Source organism: Podarcis vaucheri (assembly GCF_965113315.1).
Source record: "Podarcis vaucheri genome assembly, chromosome: 1".
Taxonomy (NCBI): domain Eukaryota; kingdom Metazoa; phylum Chordata; class Lepidosauria; order Squamata; family Lacertidae; genus Podarcis; species Podarcis vaucheri.
In genome coordinates, this window is record NC_138759.1 from 90,074,953 (window position 1) to 90,098,706 (window position 23,754).

The following is a 23,754-nucleotide window of genomic DNA, read 5'->3' on the forward strand; positions in this document are numbered from 1 at the left end:
GAGAGATCTGGAGGGCCACATTCACCCCCTGGGCTTGAGGTTTCCTATCCCCTGGTTTGCCCCAAAGTGTTTTCTCCCACCAAAGCTTGGATCACATTCAGATTATGAGCCCCAGAGAGACTATATGGAGAGAAAGTGGAATGCAGCATGAGAAAAGGAAGCAGGAGGTATCAATCAGTGAGCATTACCGAGTCCCCGTTGAAGAGTTTGTCAGAGCTGTAAACCTTGAGAGCTTATAAGACATGCCCATATTAAGAACTGCAGAGGAGGACTGACGTGAACACCAAATGTTTGCTAAAAGTATCCAGCATGTTGCAGTGACAGAAAAGGGAAGCAGCTACGTGACTGCTGTCCGTAGAGGTTATAACGCAACAAACGGGGGACAGAAATAAACCAGAACATTTGCAGTACTAGAACACTGACAGGATTTCAGCAGAAAGTGCTAAGATGTGCATTGGCTGGAAATGAAGCAGCGTGGCTGCCCCAAACTTCTGCAGGTGCAAAACAGGATTTTAAACAGAATTGCATAGATAGGTCTCAATAGTATCATGAGCACAAATAATAATGAATGCTCAATAAAAAGGGCATTGGGAGAGGCCAAAATTGAGAAGTTGGGGCTGGGGTCCTGATTTAAGGTGATCCATGAAAAATCTATCAGGGACTGTTCTTCTTTCCCAACAATAAAGCAGGAATTGTCTGGGAAGCTATATGGTGCAGCTTCAAACATTCTGTAGCAGCTTAACAGTCACAGTTCCTGGAAAGCAGTGTTTGTCTGCCTAAATCCTCTCTGTGGGTTTCATTGAACGTGGCTCAATTCTTCTCTTTCCAGAGCATTGTTCACAGATTCTTTCTGCTATTATAAAATTAACCCAGGAGGTATTTGTGTTTAAATCTGAGGTGAATCCCAAACATGAATGTTTCTCAGATTTTTATCTGGGGTATTTAGTGACAAGAAGTACTATGCCAAATGGAAGAGGGTCCAAATGGGAACTAAAATTTCAAATAAATGTTGTAATTCAGATTGGCAAAATGCCCAACCCAACACTCACAAATGACACAGATGAAAAGGACAGAAGTTTCTGTGGTTCCTTTCACTTCATTTTAACACAAATCTTAAAAGGAAGGGCATTGGAGGTGTGCAGGCATGCCTAGAAATAAGCTGCACTGAGTTCACTGGGGCTTATTCCTAGCTAAATGTGTATAGGATTGCAGCCGTAAACTAGCAACTTGTTCAGCCCAATGAAATGTTTCTGATTTTCAAATGAGAAACGTCCTAGTGCAATGCTTCGTAACTTACAATATGAATGATATAGACATGGTAATATTTGAATCATTTCGGGTGGGAGTCAGAAGGCCATGGACAGAGCTTGCACATGCACATTGGGATTTCTCTGGCAAATGCAGGTTTGGAACCCGGCGAGGAGGAACACAGATGGGAGGGCAGGAGTTTCAGGAGGGAATAGGCTGGCAGGAAAAGGGTTAAGTGCTTCCCCTCACACCTTTCTCCACTGCAAATTTCTCCTTGTCCCCTTCCAAGTGCATTTTGCAAGGGAGCAGTCATATCGGGCAGCCTTCAGCAACTGCAGCATAACCTTTCATTTGACCCTCTGCCTGTATGTCTATGACTGTATTGCCACACAACCACCCACTTCTCTTTTTCCACCCTCCAAGTACCTACTTTTGCACACCATTTCAGCATCTCTCCAGTCTGTTCTGGACTTTGGCACCCTGAATGATTTCCTGTTTTATCACACATGTCCATCTTCACCCACCCTCCCTCCTGTCCTCCAACTTAATCTAAAATACCAAGCGTACTGTCTTGGACACCTGCCAAATTACAGACACAATTCAAAGCATCCCGCATCTTCTTGCAGAGGCAATTACTCCCTTACCTCCTTGTCTTCAACATCCTGCGGTACTGTCACATGACAAGCCCCCATGTGGATAACCATCTGTACCCGCACTCCTCAACCCACTAACTACCCTGTTTTCCTTCTGTGAAATTGGCTTCCTGGGCCTTGATGTGGATTACCCTTAGCATCTTCTCTTTGCAGATGTGGTCTCAGAACTCAAACTGGGCATTTGGAGGGAAACTCATATCCTTTGAGTGAGTGGTAGAATTGCCATCTTTATTTTCTGGCTCTATATATCTATGGATTTAATAGGTTGATGCACAGATACGTAGGCTGGGAGGAGGCCATAACTTAGTGGCAGAGCATTTGCTTTTCATGCAAAAGATCTCAGGATAAATCCCAGGCATTTCTAGCAAAAATTGTCAGGAAGCTGCCAGTCATCGTAGGCAGTACAGGGCTGGATGGACAAACAGTCTGAACTTATATTAACAGGAGAAGCTTTTCTTGTTTTTTTGTCTCAGTCAGCTGCATGCTAGGGGAGTCTCCTGACACTAATTTCCATGTGTAAGTCAGCTACTATTGAAGGTACAAGAACCAGGTCCATCTACAAAAAAAGTTGCAGCCATGGCAAATAGACTTAGCAGATGAAACTTGTGTTGCATGTGGATGCAATTCCACCAACAACACCCTCCATTATTATTGTCAGGTATCCTGTTTCCTGTGTTCAGGGAGCAGGAATGAGAAGAGAGAAAGCAAAACACTGTGTCGTTGTGCAAGAGGAAATGGGAAGAGGTGTGGATGAGAGGGAAGGTTTGCCATAGCAAGTTATTGGGTCATCAGGCTGGGGACTAGAGGCCTCTAAGCAGCAGTCAGAGACCCACTCCAGGTTCAATTTGGATCAAAAACAACCTGTGCAGCTGGAAGTTTTCCTCCTGCTCTCATAAGACTAGAACCTGGAGCCACCTAATGAAGCTGAATGTTGAAAGATTTGGGATGGACAAAAGGAAATATTTCACAAAGCACATAGATAGCCTGTGGAGTTCTCTCCTACAAGATGTAGTGATGTTATGTCCTTCCTTCACTGTCAGAGGCAGTATGCCAGTTTCTAGGAATCATGGGTTGGGCTGAGTGCATTGCCCTCAGGTCCTTATTGTGGGCTTCCATGGGCATCTTGTTGGCCACTGTGAGAGCAGGATGCTGGACTATGTTGGGCATTTGGCCTGGTCAAGGAAGTACTCTTATGTTTTTGAGTTCCAGGTGGTCTGGGCTGAAATGAATCTCTGAGTAGAAGATTCCTAAAATCCAGCTAAAGTTTCAGTTGAGTTTACAGTTGGGACAGTTGCAGTTGCCTCAGTAGAGACAACTGGCAGCTCTCTCCCTTTTTCTTTTTCTTCTTCTTCTTCTGAGAACAGACATCAACTGAGGGCTTTGAACTTATAAAATGCCAAGTTGTTGGCTCCTACAAGTACAATGTTACTTGTTACTGAAAGGACCATGGCACTGGCAGATGCTGCATAAAAACAGAGCCCCGGGATACATGATGGCAACGCTAATGCTGACTAAAGCAGAAGATGAAAAGGTTGTTTTTATAGACGACATGTTCCCAACCCAAAATTCAGGTCACAGTAACATCGTAACCGCAAAGTCCTTTCTCCCTGCTATAGGAAAAACATCCAGCACAGTTAGCTGTAACCTAATAATATAAGCCAACGGCTAGGAAACCAAAAGCCTCAAGTGGAAATCAAATTATGCACTGGGAATGGCCAGAATTTTGCAAAATGTTGTCCTTGTTGAGAAACTAAGAATTGCCACTAGGGATAATTAGTGTTGGGTTGATTAATTTAATGAACCAGGAGTCATTTCTGCCTGGAATAGTCCTGAGCACAAATCATCACTTTAAACAATTCATTGGGTTGTATCCAATGAAGTTGTCCCATTAGCACAAGGACTTCAGCTTGTGCAATGGGGCTTCCTCTCTCTCCCCTCTCCTCTCCCTGTATGCCCTGTACACACCCCCAATCTGCTCTGGGGGTTCCCCCAGCTAGGGATGGGGGAGGGCAAATTTAATTCAGTTTGCATTTAAGGTGAAATTATCTAATTTGCTGTTTCCAAAACCAACACACAATCCAAACCACAGGCACCCTTTGAAATTTGCACTTCTTTGAATTTTGCAATATAAAATAATGTGTGTTCACAAATGCATAAACAAGGGTAAAGTGTGCGTATAAATGTATATATTAGTGAAAATAACTTACAAGAATGTTATATTAGGCGAAATTACTTTGGGAAAATGTGTATATTACGTATAATGTGTGTTTTGTGTTTCTATATTATAAATGGTCCTGTGATCTTCAGTATGGAAATTTAAGAAACAAATTATTATTAATTATTATTATTATTATTATTATTATTATTATTATTATTATTATTATTATTATTTTCCCAGAAGGTTCTATCAAGAGAAATGCACAACAAGATGCTGATGATGTTTCAGGAACAATTTTTTGAAATCATGAACTGATGTGGAAATATGGAGAACTGAACTTAAGGAAAATGAGAAACTAAAAGAAACAAAAATTGACATCTTCATTCTCAGCTTTTGTTCCCTTTGGTGAAGTTGAGCTTTCCTAATGCAAATTCAAGTGAGCCAGTGTGATCAGTATTAGGAAATAACACCTGAGCTATAGCTTTAAAAAAAACCCCAAAATGCTAAGAGTTTTGAGTGTGGACTGGAGGGGAGAGAGGTGGCTTGATTGGGGGGGGCAGTCCATTCTAGGCATAAGGATTCCAGGCAGAGTGTAAAGGAGAAAGATTGTGCGGTCATTTTACCATATGAGTTTGGTAATGAAATGGTCAAGAAATCAACATTTCAAATCAGGGATATTGTTTTTGCACTGACAATGAATAAAATGAAGAAGAAAGGTGGGCAGAAAGGAAGACTGGGGAAGGAAGAGCTGAAATGTATACTGATTCGCTATCAGATCATCAATCTTTTCATGGCTGTTTTCTGTCCCTGCTGTGTTATCAGACTACAGAGATGAAACTAAGGGCTTGTCCACACTGGAGCATTCTTTAGATGTTAATTGATTCCCTCACCCATTTGAATAAGACTGGGGAACTCCACACCCATATGTACTTGAATTTGTATATGAAGAGCAACTTGGTTCTATCCTATTCATGCGTCCTTAGTGGTTTCATTTCTTTTCTGGCCTTGCTGATAACTATTTCTGACATGCTCCTGAATGGCGAACATAGTCATATTGTTTTGATCCATCTGATTTCCACAAAGCCAGAAAACTGCACAAGCAAAGCACATTTTTTAAAAAAAAATTACACCAGGTATTGCACAGCAATCAGAAAGGTGCTTTTCATTTCTTATCCAGCCATGTTTCCCTTTTGTGTTTGTTCCCACCTTCTAATTCATTGGTTGTATTATGCCAGTTCAGCAGATAGCTGCATACAATCCTTTATTCTGTTCAGGAGTGCCCCAGAATGAGAATAGGCAGAAAATAATGGGCACATAGAGGAAGTATTGGGCATGGAAAGGGGATTAACAGAAAGTGACAATTGAGCTACCCACCAAAAACATGGACAAAAATAATCTGTCACCCTGAGTGGAGCATTTTGGAGGCTGATTTCCCCTAGTTTGTTGGATATTTCTGTATTGTGTAAACCCGGGTTTGACAGAGGGAAAACATTGAGATCAGTGTAGTTTGAAGGTAGCATCATGCGCATTAAATGTAAACACAAAGAGCAACAAACACAAAGTAAACTCTGATGTGGACAAACCTTTGGGATAAGGGATTTGTCAGCAATTTATTGTTAGTCAAACTTGAAAGCACAGATCTGACCAGAGCCACAAATTTAAAAGAAGTCCTCTTCTCACTTGTGCAGGAAGAACAGAGCTCTTTGATTCACAATCCCCATTTTTTAAAGATCCCAAAATGGCATCCTTTTTGTGTGGAGTGTGAATGGATGACTGGTGTGTGCGTGTACGTGCACCTGTATGAGCGTATGTGAAAGAGGATAGGCAGCCATTATTTCTGAGAGAGATTCAATCACATGTTGACAAAATCAGGTTGAAACTGACTTACTGACTTTGGGCAGTAAACCTGCTTCTCCAAATGATCAAACTTTGTGCAATATGGAAAGTGATGGTAAATGCACTGCAAAGTGTGGGAGTTCTGCAAATAAATCAGAGTGAATGCTCATTAAATAGCCAATGGCATCGAATCGCCCTGTAGACAAACCAGAATGAAAAGCTCATCTGGAAGCTCCTTTCCTCTGAGGTAGACATGTACAGGATTACATCTTAAAACAACTCTATGGCTGTGATCCATGCACACTTACACGAGAGTAAGTTTCACTGAATAATGTGGGATTTACTTTTGAGAATAGGACTGCAGTGCACATCTCTAATTCACAACAGCTCCATAGAAAGTCTAGGACAGTTTGCTGCCACTTATTGAACCTCTTCCAGCAGTTTGAAAACCAAGTGACAGCAATGAGAGGGGCAGTCCCTTTCCTATAATCCTGTTGAAAAGGATGAGCTTCCCAGAAGACCTTTATACTTCCAGGCTGGCTTTGTTATGAAAAGATGCCTGTGTTTATGTAGCTTTCAAATGAAATTAAAACTAAAGTGAAGCAATGAGTCAACGGACTTGGATTTCGCTCGGTTCCCGTTGCTCTGAGCCCAGCTGCCTTGCACTTGTTTGCATTGGCAGAGGCGAGCCTTATTCGTTACAATCCCAGTTTCCATTTATAGGCATATGTGCCCTGTGTTATCCCTTTAAATCACAACACTTTGAAGGGCTGACAAAGAAAACCCTACAATGCTATGCACAGCAACTCGCCCTTAGCTGAGTCCTTGGATGCTTGATGAAAGCCAAGTCTTTTTACACACATCTTCTTCTTCCCCATCCTTTCTAACAAAGGTTTTCCTTTCTCCTGTTGGGCAGTAGCACAGCAGAGAAGACAGAAGACACCTTTAAAAGAAAACACAACATTTTTGTTTAATTTTGTATTAACTAAACTTCTCCCCAAGAATGTAATCTGGGTAGCTGCTTAAAATATTAGCAAGAATATTGACATAATAAAATATTAGAGAAAGAGAGAAAGTGAAGGTATACACAGTAACATATATACTATTAGGTACAACTGTCTTGATTACTCCATGGCAGCGGCTGCTGACCAGGTGAAGCAGTAAGCTACAAGGGAGATTACCAGAAGACTTTATATCAGAGCTTTTCAAACTGTGTGTCACAACACATTAGTGTGTCAGCTGCAGTGTGCAGGTGTGTCACACAAACATTCCCTTCACTCCTCCCAGGGCTGGAAAGGGTTAGTTCAGGCTTCCTCAACCTCGGCCCTCCAGATGTTTTGAGACTACAATTCCCATCATCCCTGACCACTGGTCCTGCTAGCTAGGGATCATGGGAGTTGTACATCTGGAGGGCCAAGGTTGAGGAAGCCTGGGTTAGTTTAACCTCCGGTTTGCTAGTAAAGCTGAATTACTGTGTCACGAAATGATGCATGTCTAAAAAGTGTGGCACCGACATGAAAAGTTTGGAAAGCTCTGCTTTATATAATGCTGCCCCTTCCCTCTGACAGACATCTCAGCTGATGCCATTTAACAAAAGCAGCAACAGAAGCAAGTAAACTGCAACAGGAACATATGGAAGAGCCAGTAGTGGTGTAGTGTAACATAAATTTCACTTCAACTCCCTAACCTATTTGTTTTTATTTTTTCATATTCTGCTTAACCAGGATATATTAGCCAGAGTTTTGAGACCAAGAGCTGGAATAACAGGCTTCAAATCCATGACTAGGCCATGAAGCTTGTTGGTTGACCCTGGGCCAGACAGTATCTTAAGCCTAACCTATCTCTCAGGGTTGTTGTAAGGATAAAATGGGGAGGGGGGGAACAGTGTACAGAGCTCCTTGGGGGAAAGGCAGGATATAAATGTAATAAATCAGAAAGTCTGGTCAGAAGACTCTGAAGAACAGGTCCTCTCCTCAGTAGCTTGCTTTGCTGCCACCACTGAGAAGAAACAGAGTGAGGTGATGCACCTGTTGCACAGCAACCCTAATTCATTTGACTCGCATCAAAGGCAGAATGCTTAGTGACAAGGCTCATCTTTCTTGCCTCTGGAATTCCCTTTGAGCAACAGGGTAACAACGTTCAGAAAATGATCTTCTCCAGAGTGTAGATACACATACACTTTGTGGGATTGGTTACTGTGAGATGATCTCATCCCATAAATCCGCTTTTATTATTGTGAACCATTATTATGAGAACTACAGTGGCAGAAAAGTGGTGGGCAAATATTATGCAAGCACACATACATACAACTTGGTACATCCCTTTGGCCTCGAACTATGCATGCACATAACCTTGTAAAGCAAGTTACAATATAATTTGCAATCATGGCAATAAACAGTTCGTCAGGGACAGAGGGACAGGGACAGAATCCACCCAAAGATTTGTTTGTTTATATATTTCCTTGCATTTTTATGCCACATTTTTTCCTATCATGGAACCCAGATGTTCCAGGAACTGAGCAGATGCAGACCTGCTCTGCTTCAGCAAGGTGGTGGCTTCATGTGCTTTCAAACCATACATTGAGATGAAGGGACACTTGAATGGAGCAATGGCTGCTTGATTTAGTGAGCTTCACATATTCAGCCCTCTTGGCTAGAGCCAGTTATGAGTGCAGTGTACATGTGTTTGCCTGTGTGACTCCCAATCCAAACAGGGATGTGCATTTAAATGTTCCTATAAATGTATGTAACATCAATATGGCCCTTATGAGACAGGAAAAGCCACTGGGAGCGTGTGACTGGAACTGGAGAAGCATTGTGGTTGTATACATACACTCATGTACATACATATACACAAATTTATAACCTGTCTCTTTTGCATATGGCCCCCAGTAAAGTGTGAGAAAACACCAGGAGTACAATTCACTTAAAACATTATGGTTCTAATGCAAAAAAATGTTCCTTGCACTTAAATGTGACTAATTTGTCCCATTGTTTTCAGAGAAATGAACTACAAACATCTTTTTTTCTAGGCTGATGCCTAAAAATAAAACAAAGTACAATCCTTGTACATGCTTGGGCGTTTGTATGCATCCAGCCTCTTTATTATTTATGAAGGTTTATACTAAACGGTGACTTTAGCTGAAAGTAAAGTTTCTGGAGAAAGATAGGATATATACATTATTCTAAACAATACCAATACTTTAAAATATCTAGTTGATCCAGATGACCTGGATACTGGGTAGCTGAACCTTTATCAGTTTATGTTGGTTGATCATGATTACTCACACATCCAAACTATACAAAAGCCTTAGAGAAATCCAGATGGTGAAAATTCCTCCCACTTTGTGGTAATTTCTCCTTTCACTTATCTGGATGATTTCCAAGGCTCCCCTACTGCCTTAGTCACTACTGAGCCAAATATGAACTGTGGTCATAAATCAGTCTTCTCCATTCTGGAGCAGTCTGCCTCGCATGAATTTGATTCTTCAGTCACTTTCCTCTGAATTCCCTCCAGTTCGGTTGTCTGCAACTTTTATAGAACTGTTCGCCCAGAGGCCCTGTCTCTCACTTAAGGTTGCCAAATTAATATTTCAGCTATAAGGGGGACACTTGGGGTGATATGGTATCTGAAAGAAGAGACGTCAACTCTATTCTCACCCTGCTATAGTCAAGAGACCTGACGGTCCCAATTCATCAGCAAAGCAAACATGGAGATAAATGAGCACTGGGAGGAAGGGAGAAATATGAATAAGCATCAGTGTCGTGGCCTATAATGCAGTACAGACTGCCCTGACCATGTTTCCAGATCCAAAAGTATAGCCAACTCAACCGTCTTGGGGGGCTGGGAGCTGGGGGCACTGTTATACAGTGGTTCCGCTCCTTCCTCCTAGGCCGTGTTCAGAAAGTGGTGGTGGGGGATGAGTGTTCAGACCCCTGGGCTCTCACTTGTGGGGTGCCTCAGGGTTCTGTCCTCTCCCCCATGCTTTTCAACATCTACATGCGGCCGCTGGGAGAGATCATCAGGAGGTTTGGGCTGGATGTTCATCAGTATGCGGATGATACCCAGCTCTACCTCTCTTTTAAATCAGAACCAGTGAAGGCGGTGAAGGTCCTGTGTGAGTGTCTGGAGGCGGTTGGAGGATGGATGGCGGCTAACAGATTGAGGTTGAATCCTGACAAGACAGAAGTACTGTTTTTGGGGGACAGGAGGCAGGCAGGTGTGGAGGATTCCCTGGTCCTGAATGGGGTAACTGTGCCCCTGAAGGACCAGGTGCGCAGCCTGGGAGTCATTTTGGACTCACAGCTGTCCATGGAGGCACAGGTCAAATCTGTGTCCAGGGCAGCTGTTTACCAGCTCCATCTGGTACGTAGGCTGAGACCCTATCTGCCTGTGGACTGTCTCGCCAGAGTGGTGCATGCTCTGGTTATCTCCCGCTTGGACTACTGCAATGCACTCTACGTGGGGCTACCTTTGAAGGTGACTCGGAAACTACAACTAATCCAGAATGCGGCAGCTAGACTGGTGACTGGGAGCGGCCGCCGAGACCATATAACACCGGTCTTGAAAGACCTGCATTGGCTCCCAGTACGTTTCCGAGCACAATTCAAAGTGTTGGTGCTGACCTTTAAAGCCCTAAACGGCCTCGGTCCAGTATACCTGAAGGAGCGTCTCCACCCCCATCAGTCTGCCCGGACGCTGAGGTCCAGCGCCGAGGGCCTTCTGGCGATTCCCTCACTGCGAGAAGCAAAGCTACAGGGAACCAGGCAGAGGGCCTTCTCGGTAGTGGCGCCCGCCCTGTGGAACACCCTTCCAGCAGATGTCAAGGCGATAAACAACTACCTGACATTCAGGAGACATCTTAAGGCAGCCCTGTTCAGGGAAATTTTTAATGTGTGATATTTTATTGTATTTTTGGTTTTTATGGAAGCCGCCCAGAGTGGCTGGGGAGGCCCAGCCAGATGGGCGGGGTATAAATAATAAATAATTATTATTATTATTATTTACCTTTATCGCAGTTGCAGTCAAAGCATCTCCCACATAATGCCATCAACTAGGGATGCTGGTGAAGAAGAATTTTGGCATGAGCAGGAAATTTCACTGGACACTCAGGGTATGTTTTTGTTTTGTTTCCAAGGGCTCATTTCAGACATGAACCCTTTTGGAATTTTTTTCCCAACCTCAAAGGGTTCCCAGACCTCAGATCCCAGCCCTTCACTCTGATTCCAATAAGATATACAAAATAGTAGCTGCAGGGAGGATATGCACATAAACTTGCAGTTGTATCTGTTGCATGAGCGTGGAAGAGAGAGGAAATTTGATCTCACTGCTAGAGCAAATGAGCAGAATTCCCTCTTTTGCTGTGCAACAGTAATAAAACACCTCAGTGCAGCACAGCTAAACAGGGAGCATTGACCAGGATATGCATTTGGAGGCACCTAGGTACATGCATACAAGTGCAAGTGCAGCCTCCCTGCTCTTTGTTGCTCGAAACAGGATCCATGTTTGAGTATGCACTCTGATTGGTATCCAAATGTGGATTTTAGTGTGGCGAGAGCTGGTTCAGAAAGAGGAGACCTTTACCTAGTCACATTTGCTGGGTGATTGTCTGGGATCACATAGTAAAGGAGACAGAAACTGCTGCTTGCCTTCTATCACTGTGCCATTGAGAGCGTGCTCACTTATGGCTTATGTGTGTGGTACGGAAGCTGTACTACCCGGGACAGGTTGGGGTTGTGCAGAGTTGTTAAGGCAGCAGAGAGCATTGTTGGCTGCCCACTCTCCACCTTAGAGCAGATTTATGCCACAAGGTGCCATAGGAAGGCACTGGACATAGTAAAAGATCCATCGCATCCTGGTCACTGTCTCTTCGAGCTCCTGCCGTCGGGACGGAGATACAGGACGATGAAGACAAGAACGAGCCGTCTTAAGAACAGCTTCTTCCCCAGAGCGATCTCGGCCCTGAATGGGAAGCCTGGACTTTGAAAGTCATCTAATCTTCCTTGCTGTTTTATACTGTATTGTTTTAATTAGTGTTTTTATAGTTGTTTTGGTTTTGTGTGGAGTGCCCTACCTGGGTGGATGGAGCAGCCAAGTAATTTCGTTGTCCCCGAGAGGGGGCAATGACAATAAATATATTATTATTATTATTATTATTATTATTATTATTATTATTATTATTATTATTAGAAGTCCTCATGATGGTGCCAAAGGAGGAGATTTCCATGGGAGCAATGGCTGAGAAAAGATGTAAGAAACAGCACACATAAAAACTGAGGGGTGCATCTCACAACCTTTGAAAGCATGTCCTTCATCTTGAAAACACTTGAAGACAAAAACTCAGCGCCACTCTTATGTAGATCAACCCTGAAGAGTATTTTCCACAGGCAACACCTTGTTCAAAGAAAGAGATTTTGGAGAACTGGCAGAACAAAGGAGAGAGACTGGGTAATCATAACTCCCCTTCAGCCCAGTGGTAGGGGATGTGAACAGCAACAGCATCTCACATCAACTTCTGCCTCTACATGTGGAAGTGAGGAATGTAAAGTGTTTTGATCCTTTGCCTTCCACTTTCTAATTGCATTGTTCCATAATACAGTGGTACCTCGGGTTAAATACGCTTCAGGTTACATGCACTTCAGGTTACAGACTCCGCTAACCCAGAAATAGTGCTTCAGGTTAAGAACTTTGCTTCAGGGTGAGAACAGAAATCGTGCTCCGGCGGCACGGCGGCAGCAGCTGGAGGCCCCATTAACTAAAGTGGTGCTTCAGGTTAAGAACAGTTTCAGGTTAAGAACGGACCTCCAGAACAAATTAAGTACTTAACCCGAGGTACCACAGTAATTGCTTTCAGGATAAGCATGACACCACTTCTTTGGCTTCCTGTAGCTCATTGGGGATCAAATCCAGCACAGTGGCTGATCTGCTTTTATACTTCTCCTTCGTTCATGCCAGCTTGCTTAGTCCAAAAGAGCTACTACCCCTATTACTGAGCCTGTAATGCTCTTCAATACTTTGATCAATCCTGTTTCTAAAAGGTTCCTTTTGCTGAAAATAATGAGCTTTTTTAGAGGACAAAGAGCACCATTTCTTCCTGATAAATATGGTATACCACTAACCAGCCATGGTGACCTTTACAGGCTTCCATTGACCTTGTCACCAAGCTCTCAGCAAATTCAGGCAAGCCTAAAAAGGCCTGGTCACAGTGTTCTCTATCTGACACATGGGAGCTGAAGTGCATTGTGAAGATAAAGGAGTACAGGATGAAACTTTTCTTAATGCTATTGTAAACACAGTCATTGCAAAGTGAAAGTTTAGAGCATCCATCTCCAATGTTCCAGGGCATAATACGGTCTCCTAGATGATAGGATGGGCAGCCAATTCATGGCTTAACAAGCACTTGGAAAGAAAACAGGCTTTGACGGGACAAAGTTCCTGTTTATTTATGCCTAAGAGAACTGGATAGCTTGTAATTTTGGGAAGGGAGTATTGCACGCTTCTGCAGAACACTCTTCCGTTGGTTACAGTTTATGGGTAGTGATTGCTGTGTCTGATTCACAAACTGCACGCCAGCAAGCTGACTTATGCACATGAATGTCACAGAGGCCTGACACCAGAGACAGAATCACACACAGACAAGATGCTGGCACACACATCATCCCCTCTATTTCCAAAGGTCAGAGAGGTGAGTGGGGATTCTAATGTAGCCCAAGCATCTGCACACAAGAGAAAGGCTGGAAGGAACCTCAAGGTTTGCAGAAGCACACACATGCACACACACAAAAAGTCTTTGTGGAGGAGAGAAACTATAAGGCAGAAGGGGAAGCTCAAAAAACAACATAATGAAAACTGAATGTGCTCCCAAACCTCAGATCCAGGTCATTCCCTTTTCTGTATGCAAAATTGTAGCTGCAAGGAGGAAATTCCCATAAGATTGCAGCAAAGGAATGGGAATCGATGTTTTGCATATCTGAGATTAATTTTTAATAGGTACAGTGGCGTAGCGTGGATTGTCAGCACCCGGGGCAAGGCAAGTAATTTGCACCCCCTAACCCTTGGATTTGCGCCCCCTAACCCGTGAATTTGCGCCCCCTAACCCCCAGATGTTGTGCCCGGTGCGGCCGGGCCCCCCTGCACCCCCCATGCTACGCCACTGAATAGGTATATTGTTATCAAAGGGCTATGTTCTCCAAACTGCAGGTTGCTGTTCTTTCCTATTGCTCCAGGAGTGTAGATATTTGCAGAGGAGCAATTATGAAGCATCCAGAGCCTTACAGGAATGTAGAACTGGCCAACTGCAGAATTTTCAAGCAAGAATGATCTATTTCTCCATTTGGATACAGAGCAACTATGCATTGCACTGCTTATGCATTTAGCTCTTTGTTGTTGCACTGCTGTGAATAACTTTGGATCAATCTTTTTTAAAATATTCATCTTAAATCAGGGATGAGGACAAGTTAGACTGGAATCTGTTAGCATATCTCTAGGTGGTGTGAAGTAGATTGCAATGGTTTCTTATTCCTGATCTTTTAACAATAGCAACAACAAAAAGGTCCTTTCCCTCCTTAAATGAGGCTGCCAAAGAGAAGAAAGTGTGGGTTCACCGTGAGTGAACTTGTGTGCGAAAGGACTGAGTCCAATTCAGTTGTGGTTAGGGATGAGCAAATCTGTAAATTTAGTCTCCATTTCTCATTTTCCCAATCTTCAGTTCTCCATACTGTCACATCACCAGGCAATTTCATTTTTAAAAGCCCCATGAAAATTCATCAGCATTTTAGAGTGAATTCCTTCTAACATATGCATTTTAATGCATTTTTGCCTGATGCATACATTTTTTGCTACCTGACTATAAAGCTTTTTCACATGCTATTTTCACAATTGCATGCCTTTTATGCGTAATTTAGCCTTCTAAATGCCTTTTGTACACATTACCTGTCTGGAGAACTGCCTTGCAAAATTCAGAGAAATGTGAATTTTGAAATCTTTGCACAATGGAGAAAGGAAAATCCTGGTGCAACAACAGGAACCTGTTGTCATCCTCAAGTACTGCATCTAGAGGCTTCTGCATCACTCTGTTCAGGGACTGCTCTACTTGCTGCAGGTGTGAGCCTGCCCAGTGAACGCCCTCCCATCAGATATAAGCAACTATCCACCTTTTAAAAGACATGTGAAGGCAGCCCTGTTTAGGGAAGTTTTTAATGTTTAATGCTGTATTGTGTTTTTAATATTCAATTGGGAGCCACTCAGAGTGGCTGGGGAAACCCAGCCCGGTGGTCGGGGTAGAAATAATAAATTGTTGTTGTTGTTGTTACTATTATTACTACTACTACTACCTAGCAGCTATCTAAGGAAGTAAGAACATTGAGCTGGCCAGTGAATCGTGCTGTAAAAAAGCAGTTGCCCAAATTGCTGTCAGACAAGAAAAATGTGAAATAGCTCCTGGTGTTTGTTTCTTCAGAAATAACAAATAAGAAAGACTGTCATTCATGCAGAATGACAAATATTACTGTTTGTAGCACTTCATATAGTGCTTCTATGGACATGCCTAATCTGCTCCAGAAGCTAGTTATATCCACATTTTAGTGACATCCTATTAAACAGTCTTGCTTCTAAAGGCAATGGTCTGAACTGAAATTGTTAGTTTCTGTTTTATATGCTACATAAACTACACATTGTGTATCTGTATCTCTCTGTGTGTGTGTTTGTGTGTGTGTGTGTGTCTGTGTGTGTGTGTGTGTGTGCACATGTTTAAGTGACAGAAGCAAAATGGAGTTCTTGGCCACCACTTCTGAAAGCACCCAAAGACGTTCCAGCTTTGCTTGAGCTGCCTATGATTCCAGCAGTGAAGGCAGTTCAGTCTCAATGCAACTATCTTGTACAAATGCCTTTCCCTGTCTTGTATCAATGCAAACCTCAGTAATAAGCGGGACAACCCCATTTGCCCAGTACAGGCTCAGCTTTGTGTAAGAACTGCCAACACCTCTGAGAAGGGAACGTTTCTGGCTTTCAGAATTTGGGGGATTTTAATGGACTTCCTGAGTCCATAAAAGATAATGGCCCTGTTACTTCTGTGAGTTCCCAATGAGTTTAATGGCACAAACGCACATGTAAAGTGAGAGCAAGCCGGCCCTTTTCCTGTTCTCTTTCCATCAATAACCTTTCTCTCCAGAATCAGCATCTAACACAGGGAGTTTATACAGATAGCACTGAAATGTATGCAGAATCGGATTGTCCAAGATTCAGAAATGAAACACATGAAAATACACACAAACTTTGTTTCTCTGGAAAGTACAAGGAGAGCTGTCTAAAAGTACCCATCCACAAACCTGCATGTGTACATGCTGACATATGTGTGTGTGTGCTTGTGTATCTTATAAATACACACAGCCCCCACAATCAGAAATGACATTATCCACAAATTCAGTTATCCAAACAGAAAGAATTGTGCTCAGACTTCTTTACACAAATGGCTGATTCAGATATCTGAACAGCCATAGTTTGCCCATTTCCTTATTTGTTTGTGTTTTGCTGGTCATTGGCAGCTATTTTCAGGAAGAAACAGTGGAGGGAGGGGTGAGAGAGATTGGACAAATCACGGATTAGAAATGTTCCCATAGGAAATAATGAAAGTTGTCAGCTCATAATGTGAATACTTACCTAATGAGCAATTTCCTAGGAACCTAGGAACCATATACATGGGCCCTGCATGTTATATTCAGATAGCAAAAATTATGGATTCTTGCCTACTCTGTCCCTGCATTTTGACTCCCACACCCCAGATGTGCAGTGACCAGTGTATAGCGATATAGTAAACTGCGCAGTATACATCTCTGACTTGGTGTCCTAAGTGAAAGGGGTATCTGGTTTTTCTTCAGTGCACTCCATTGGGAGTGCCCCAGCATTCAGCTGCGATGTCCTCAGCGCTGAGTAACCTCAACAAGTGCTTTCTCACTGACCACAGCTCACAAAGTTGTTGTTTAAATTTCAGCATAAATGGAAACAAAAATACCTTGCAATATATGCTTTACTGGATAGGTCTCTTCCGCTGTGAGATTTCTATCCAATTTCCTAACCTCCATACAACCTACATTCCACAATGTTGACACTGTGTGTAGAGATCAGCTCCTCAAACTTGCTGCAGATTTCAAGTCGTTTGTTAGATTTCAAGTCGTTTGTTAGATTTTGTCATTTCTGGAAAATCATGGTTCCAGAAAAGCATCCCTGCTAGAGTTCTGCCAAGCATCCAATAAGATTCTAGGATTTTCTGATGTCCAGAGGCAGCCTGCATGATGAGGGGCCATATTGTCTGTCACAGGCCTCCTTGTAGATACATTCACTGTGTGTACTTTGCAAGGCACAAAAGCAGGCAAGTGGGTGGCGGAGGCCAAGGGGGTGGGAGGGGTGGGGGAACAGGACAAAACAAAACAAAACCTCATGGCCTTGTAAGCATAACAGTTTAGTCTGCTTTCAGGGACATAAGCTGGCAGTTGCCTTTGTAGTAACCCGCATGACAACAGCAAAAACATCAGGAGTAATTAGACAAAATGATGGTATAAATTCAGCCCCCTACCTCTAAACCACCCAGCTCCTCCTCCAATCAACTCATTTGGAAACAATGCATCTTTTGTGGCCTCCAAGTAACTTTTTAAAAAGACAATCAATTTCTTTCTTCACTGTTATAGAAAAGAATGTGCTGCTTAGATAACCAATGTTGACATGTCTCTTTGGGGTGGAGGGCGGGAGGACTTCTCTGGGACCATTTATTGTGTGTCCCCTGCCAGATAACAGCCACCCCCTCTTCACCCACCCCCAGGAGGAAATCACTTCATCTTTTGAATGCAGCTTTAAATCCTCCCCTATGTGTGCCAGCCCCATTGCCTCCACAGTATCCCTGATTGTTCAGCTGTTGGAGGTGTACGTGATCAAGACCCAATTCTCCTTGTTCCGGGACTTTGGCTGGTTATGGATAATTGGTCATGCTCCATCCAGCAGATCAAACAAGCGCATTAAATTCTCCCTGCTGTCTTTCTCTCTCTCTCTCCCCCTTTGGAGTACGACTGGTGGGTGGTGCTAGTGGCAGGCAGGGGTGGTGATGTGGCTTGGTATTGGGGACCACGCTGGATTTATATGGAAATTATCTAAGTGTGTGGCTTTCTCCCTTACCCACTTTTCCAAAGGAGTCTGAAATTTAATCGTATTTACTTTAATGAAGGGGAACAGTGCAAAAAAGCAAGCCATGAAGAAGAAGGAGGAAAACGTGGTGGGTGATCCCATTCCGTTTGATGTAAACAACATCCAGCAGCTTGAAATTTCTGTCCTGAAGATTGTCATAGAAGGGAGAGAATCTCTCTATCCTATCCTAACTCCAATGCATGCCTGTGTTTTTAAGTCTACTACAGCCTTGCCCAGTGTGGCAAGAATAATAACTATGGTGGCTAGCCAGAAAGAACAGTAAGTACAGGGACCCTGGAACAGGGACGGTGGAGAAATTTGATTGAGTCCACATTTAAAGGTCACACTTTCCAAAACAATACGTGAACCAAAACACAACCATACTTTGATATTCACACTTCTCCAATCTCGTAATGCACTTCTCCAGACAAGTAATGTGGAGAAAAATACGAGGGTAAAGTGTACAAATGATAATAATGAATCTAATAATGAAAGTAACTTAAAACAATGAATTAAATTGGGGGAAATTGCTTTACAAATGGTATATTGGGGGAAGTGCAGGCCAAAGTGTTGATATTATGAGAAATTTGTACTAAAATGTTGGGGAATTTTCAAGAGGAAATGTGGAGAACTGAACTTTCAAAAAATGAGAAACACCTAAACCCTAAAAGTGTTTTGAAGGTCAGGGTGGTCAAATATTATTTTCAAGCTTAGTTAAAATGGTTTGCAATAGGACTAAGAAGACACAGCTCATAAACTTATGGCGAATTAACATTCACCTCTGGAACATGTTTCATTGTTCTAGAAGTACAGTTCATAAGTTTATTGTTCTGTCCAAAGGCCATGACACACTTGCACCAATAGAACTTATTTCCATTATATGAGCCACAATCCATGATGTAAGAGAGAGAAGTTACCAGAGACACCAACAAACTCAAATCCAACTTGATTTCAAATTAAAGCTCCAAATCACCACAAAAATTTATAGAGATTTTATCAAACTCCTTTTTCCTGTCTCCCTATCCCCACCCCTGCAGTGCATAGAGGGTCACTCTTTGTATTACAAAGCTATTATAGTCACTCAAAAGGAACCAAACCATTTCTGCCAGAAGTACTTGCTTACGTGTGTGAACAAAGGTTTCAAAATCTCTTGGGTTTCTATATATGGGGCAGGCTAAAAGATAATGAATGATGTCCTTCACCCGAGGTAGACCACAAATACAAAGTCTGCCTGAGTACAGGACCTTGTTGTGTCAGTGATTCAAGACTTCAGTGGGCATCCCTTGGAAATGCAGCTCAATAAAGGCAAAATTAGAGGAAACCAGCCAAGAATGTATTAATTATTGTGAGAAACTATGCAAATCAGGATAGCAAAAAAATATGAGATTTTAGGAAATATTTTTAATGATCCGATTAACTGATTTCAAGTCTGGAAGGCAAGGAGTTTATGGAGCAAGACATTAAAAAGGAAGAGGTAGAGCAAGCTATCAGAAAACTTCAGAAAGGCAAATGAATGGGTCCTGCTGATTTTATAGTAGAAAAACTATAAAGTATTTATTGATCTTTTGAGTACCCCACCGACTTAGGTCTTAAATAAACTACATGCTCAAGATGAAATACCACAAGAATGGGAAACATTTTACCATACAGTATAAGAAAAAGAAAGAAAGGAATGAAACAAGTTCTTATAGACCTATAATGCTGTTAAATTTTGTCTATTTTTTTAACATCTGTTCTAAATGAAAGGAAAAATAAGATGGTATTCAAATGCATAAATCAGATGAATTATGGTTTATTAAAGAAAGAGCATTAAATATGAATGTGTATAGACTCTTGAATATAATAAACTTCATCAAACAATAAATTAATGGGGGGTAGAGGAAAGCATATGACAGGCTTGAATGGAGATATTTGAAGGCGTGCCTAAAACAATGTGGATCTAGTTCAACATTGGATTGATTTGATTTAGCCACCACTATTTGTGCAGATGCTCTTTCTCTATAGCAACACTTGAATTACATTTTCTGTTAATCCCCTTGGCTACTGTTTTCCAAGGTTGCAGGATCAATTTACTAAAATGGGGGGGGGGAGAAGTCAGAGGGGCTTGTGGATTTCATTAAGGGCTCCCATCCCAGCCCCAATAATTCAAATGTTGTTCCACAGATCAAGGCACCGGAGACAGGGCTTTCTTAGTGATGACTCCTATCCCATTAAGCATTTTCTGTGACATATATCGCCAGCATTAAGAAAATTTGAATAACTCATCTATTTTCCATTGCTTTCTTTTTAAAAAAAATAATAATATTTATTGCTTTTAAAAGTTACAAAAAAGTAGAAAAAAGAGAGAAAAGACAAAAAAGACAAGAGAAAAAAAAGACAAGAAAAAAGAAAAAAGAAAAACAATACAATATATAAACAATACAAACCCACCCTAAACCCATTAAACTAAACACATAAACAAAGCAAGACAAAAACAATTTAAAAACATCCCTCCTTTCCATACTCTGTCCTTCATTCCCTTGTTTCCTCGACTTCCTCACACCTCCCTTCTTGTATCCCACTTCTAGTACTTGTTTCAGCAAATCCTCTCCATCTTTCTCTATTTTCTGTCATATTATAAATAACATATTCTTTAACCTTATTTCCCATTAAAGGTAAATTACTTATATACACCCAACGTCTTATAGCATTTCTGCTAAATTCCACCATTTTGCTAACAGTCATTACTTTAACAAAATTTCTAAATAAACACTTTAAATTTTCCAGTAATCTTCCACTATCTCCTCTCCCTGGCTTCAGATTCTGCCAGTCCTTTCCGTCAGTTCCATATAATCCATCAACCTGGTGTTCTTATATCCGAGGCTCTTAAATCTCTTCCAAGTCCCTTCTGCAGGTCTTCTTCATATTCTTTGATGCTCAGGAGCAAATCTCGGGAAAACTCCAGCCTAACAATACTTTTGTTCCTTCTGGACAGTTCAGCCAAATTTCCAAAGTTAAAAATAAAGTCCATAGAGTGTTTCAGAACGTATTTCCATTGCTTTCAGGTAGCACAAAGAGGGATTTGATAAGAGGTGGATAACTGTGGTGGATAACAGAGAAACAGTCTAATGTGTGCCTCTAATTCATCATCACATTGCCCAGAAAAGGGCTGAACCAAAGCTGAAGACACCAGGTATTATATTATTATTATTATTATTATTATTATTATTATTATTATTATTACTATTACTATTACTATTACTATTATTATTATTTCGCTTTAACTTACCCAGGGCAACCCAAAGCAACTTACAACAAACAGACAGATATGCCACCTCCCGCCACCTAGATACATGAAAACCAAGAAGAAAAAGAAATGCATAAAAAAAAATTCTGCTCACTTCTAAAAGGCCACAGATAAGGCTGGTTATTGAGGAAAGCTTTTGCCTGGCTCCTAAAGGTATTTAATGATGGTGCCAGGTAAGCCTATCTGGGGAGAGCATTCCACAAATGGGGAGCCACCACAGCAAAGGTGCATTCTTGTGTTGCCACCCTCTAGACTTCTCATGGAGGCGACACATGAAGAAGACCCTCAGATGATGGTTGCAGGGCCTGGGTTGGTTCATATTGGGAGTGGAGGTCCTTGAGATATAGCAGCCTTGATCCATTTAAGACTTTATAGGTAAGCTTACACAGTAGCAGCAGGGGGGTCTGGTTATGCATCACACACAAAAAGAGGACAAGAGGGGACACACCTTTTTGCAAAATTTGCATATGTTGATTTATATGTAGAAATGCACATTTAAAAATACTTGTTACAATTCAGAGAGAAATACATCTCGCCGTAGTGGGGAAGCCTGTGATCCAGTGACTGCGTGCCTGTTCAGTGTGCTCTCCAGGTGTTCAGCACTGGTGGACTACTTTATCTTAAAGAGGACTTGGATTAGACAGCCCTTCCAGCAGAAGATGCCTTCAAACAGAGTATTATCCTCCTTCAAGCAGAAGACTGTTCTCTGCAAAGCAGGACACATGGCTACCCAAAGCAGCAGCAGGAGGGGTGCATCATCAGAAAAAATAAGGAGGTATGGATGAGCCAAACGTCTAGGACATACTTGGTAGAGCATAGAAACCTTATGTATGGTACAAATGTCACATGGGAAAGAGGCCACCATTCCTAGAAACCATTAGTCCATCTATGAACCTTGTCCAAATCTCCTGTCATCTCTAATTTCTGGGACTCCCACTGCAGAAGGCTGGACAGGCAATAATAGCGAGCATCATCTTATGCCTAGAATTCTAGTATGTGTGCTGCACCTTGGCGTGCTGAAATGTTAAGTGCCTGAACTGTGTTGTGAAAGGCACTTAAGAGCAGCCTCTTCCCTTCCGGGCCTACATTCCCAGTGCACAAATCACTTCAGTCAGCAAGGCAGGGAGGGAAGGAAGCCCACGGGGGTTGGCGGATCTTGAGTTCCATTGTGTGCTGTTTTCACTGCCTGCTTGCCTGTTTATGTCTCTTTCAATAGGTAATGCTTGGGAAATTGTTACCTGATCCCTCCCTCCCTCCTTCCACCTTTGTTTACAAATGCAATCTGGTTTGATTAATCCCTGCTTACTTTCTTTCTCTCCACTCTGTCTGGGCCCTCATCAATTGAGTGATGTAAGTGGTAACCAATCTCTCCCAGGCCCGCAAAGTTAGTTGGTCGTCTTATTTCCTTATTTATTAAGGCAGACACCTTAGAAAGGCTGGAAAATATTACAAAAAGAAGCTCAAGAGACTCGATCCATGGAACAAGGAACAAGCAACTGCAGCCTTCAAGTCTGCTACATGAAACACCTCTCAAATGAAGCACGGTCCTACGTATTTGTTCATGGGAAACTGCATTATTTATTTATTTATTTTCAACCTGATCCTGCCGTGTTGCTTAGCTTGTCAGTAACGGAGTCTGCCTCCTAAAAGGATATCTCTGCAGTCACTTGGGGGCTCTCAGCAAATCACAACACCAACCATGCTTCTTGCGTGACAGCAACCGCTGCTGCTTCGCATTCACAACACACAATATTTGGACAACATGCTATGTGGGTTCCCACACACACCTTCCAGGTATCAAACAGGCATTGCTATGGGATATTTTTTAAAAAAATAACTTTTGTGTTTTCCAGAAAGGGAATGCTTCCCCCCTAGCCTAGAGTGCTGAGGAAATCATGTGGTGATTTTCACTTTTGGTCATTTGTCTGAAGACAACATCTCTAGCCACAGTGGTGCCCATTCGGACTGGCAGGGCAGAAATCAAGGAGATCAACACTAGGTAAAGTCAGAGCCAACCAATTCTGTGTTTGTCCCCATCCTCCTCCCCACCAAGTTTTGCAAGGGCAACTCTGAGACAAATGGCCCACTCTGTACTATACATTTAAAGCAATATCATTCCATTTCCCTGCATGACATCCTGGGAAGTATAGTTTGCTATGGGTGCCAAGAGTTGTGAGGAGACCCCTCCTCAGAGAGCTGTCGTTACCAGAGTTCCTTGGGAAGAGGGATTGACAAACTACTCTGGCGATTGTAGCTCTGTGAGGGGAATAGGGGTCTTCTAACAATTCTAGGAATCTTTAACAGACTTCCAAGAATTATTTGAGGAAAGCCATTACTGTTCAAAGTGATATGATACTGCTTTAAATGTGTAGTGCAAACAGGACCCTAAGAAGGAGAAAAGT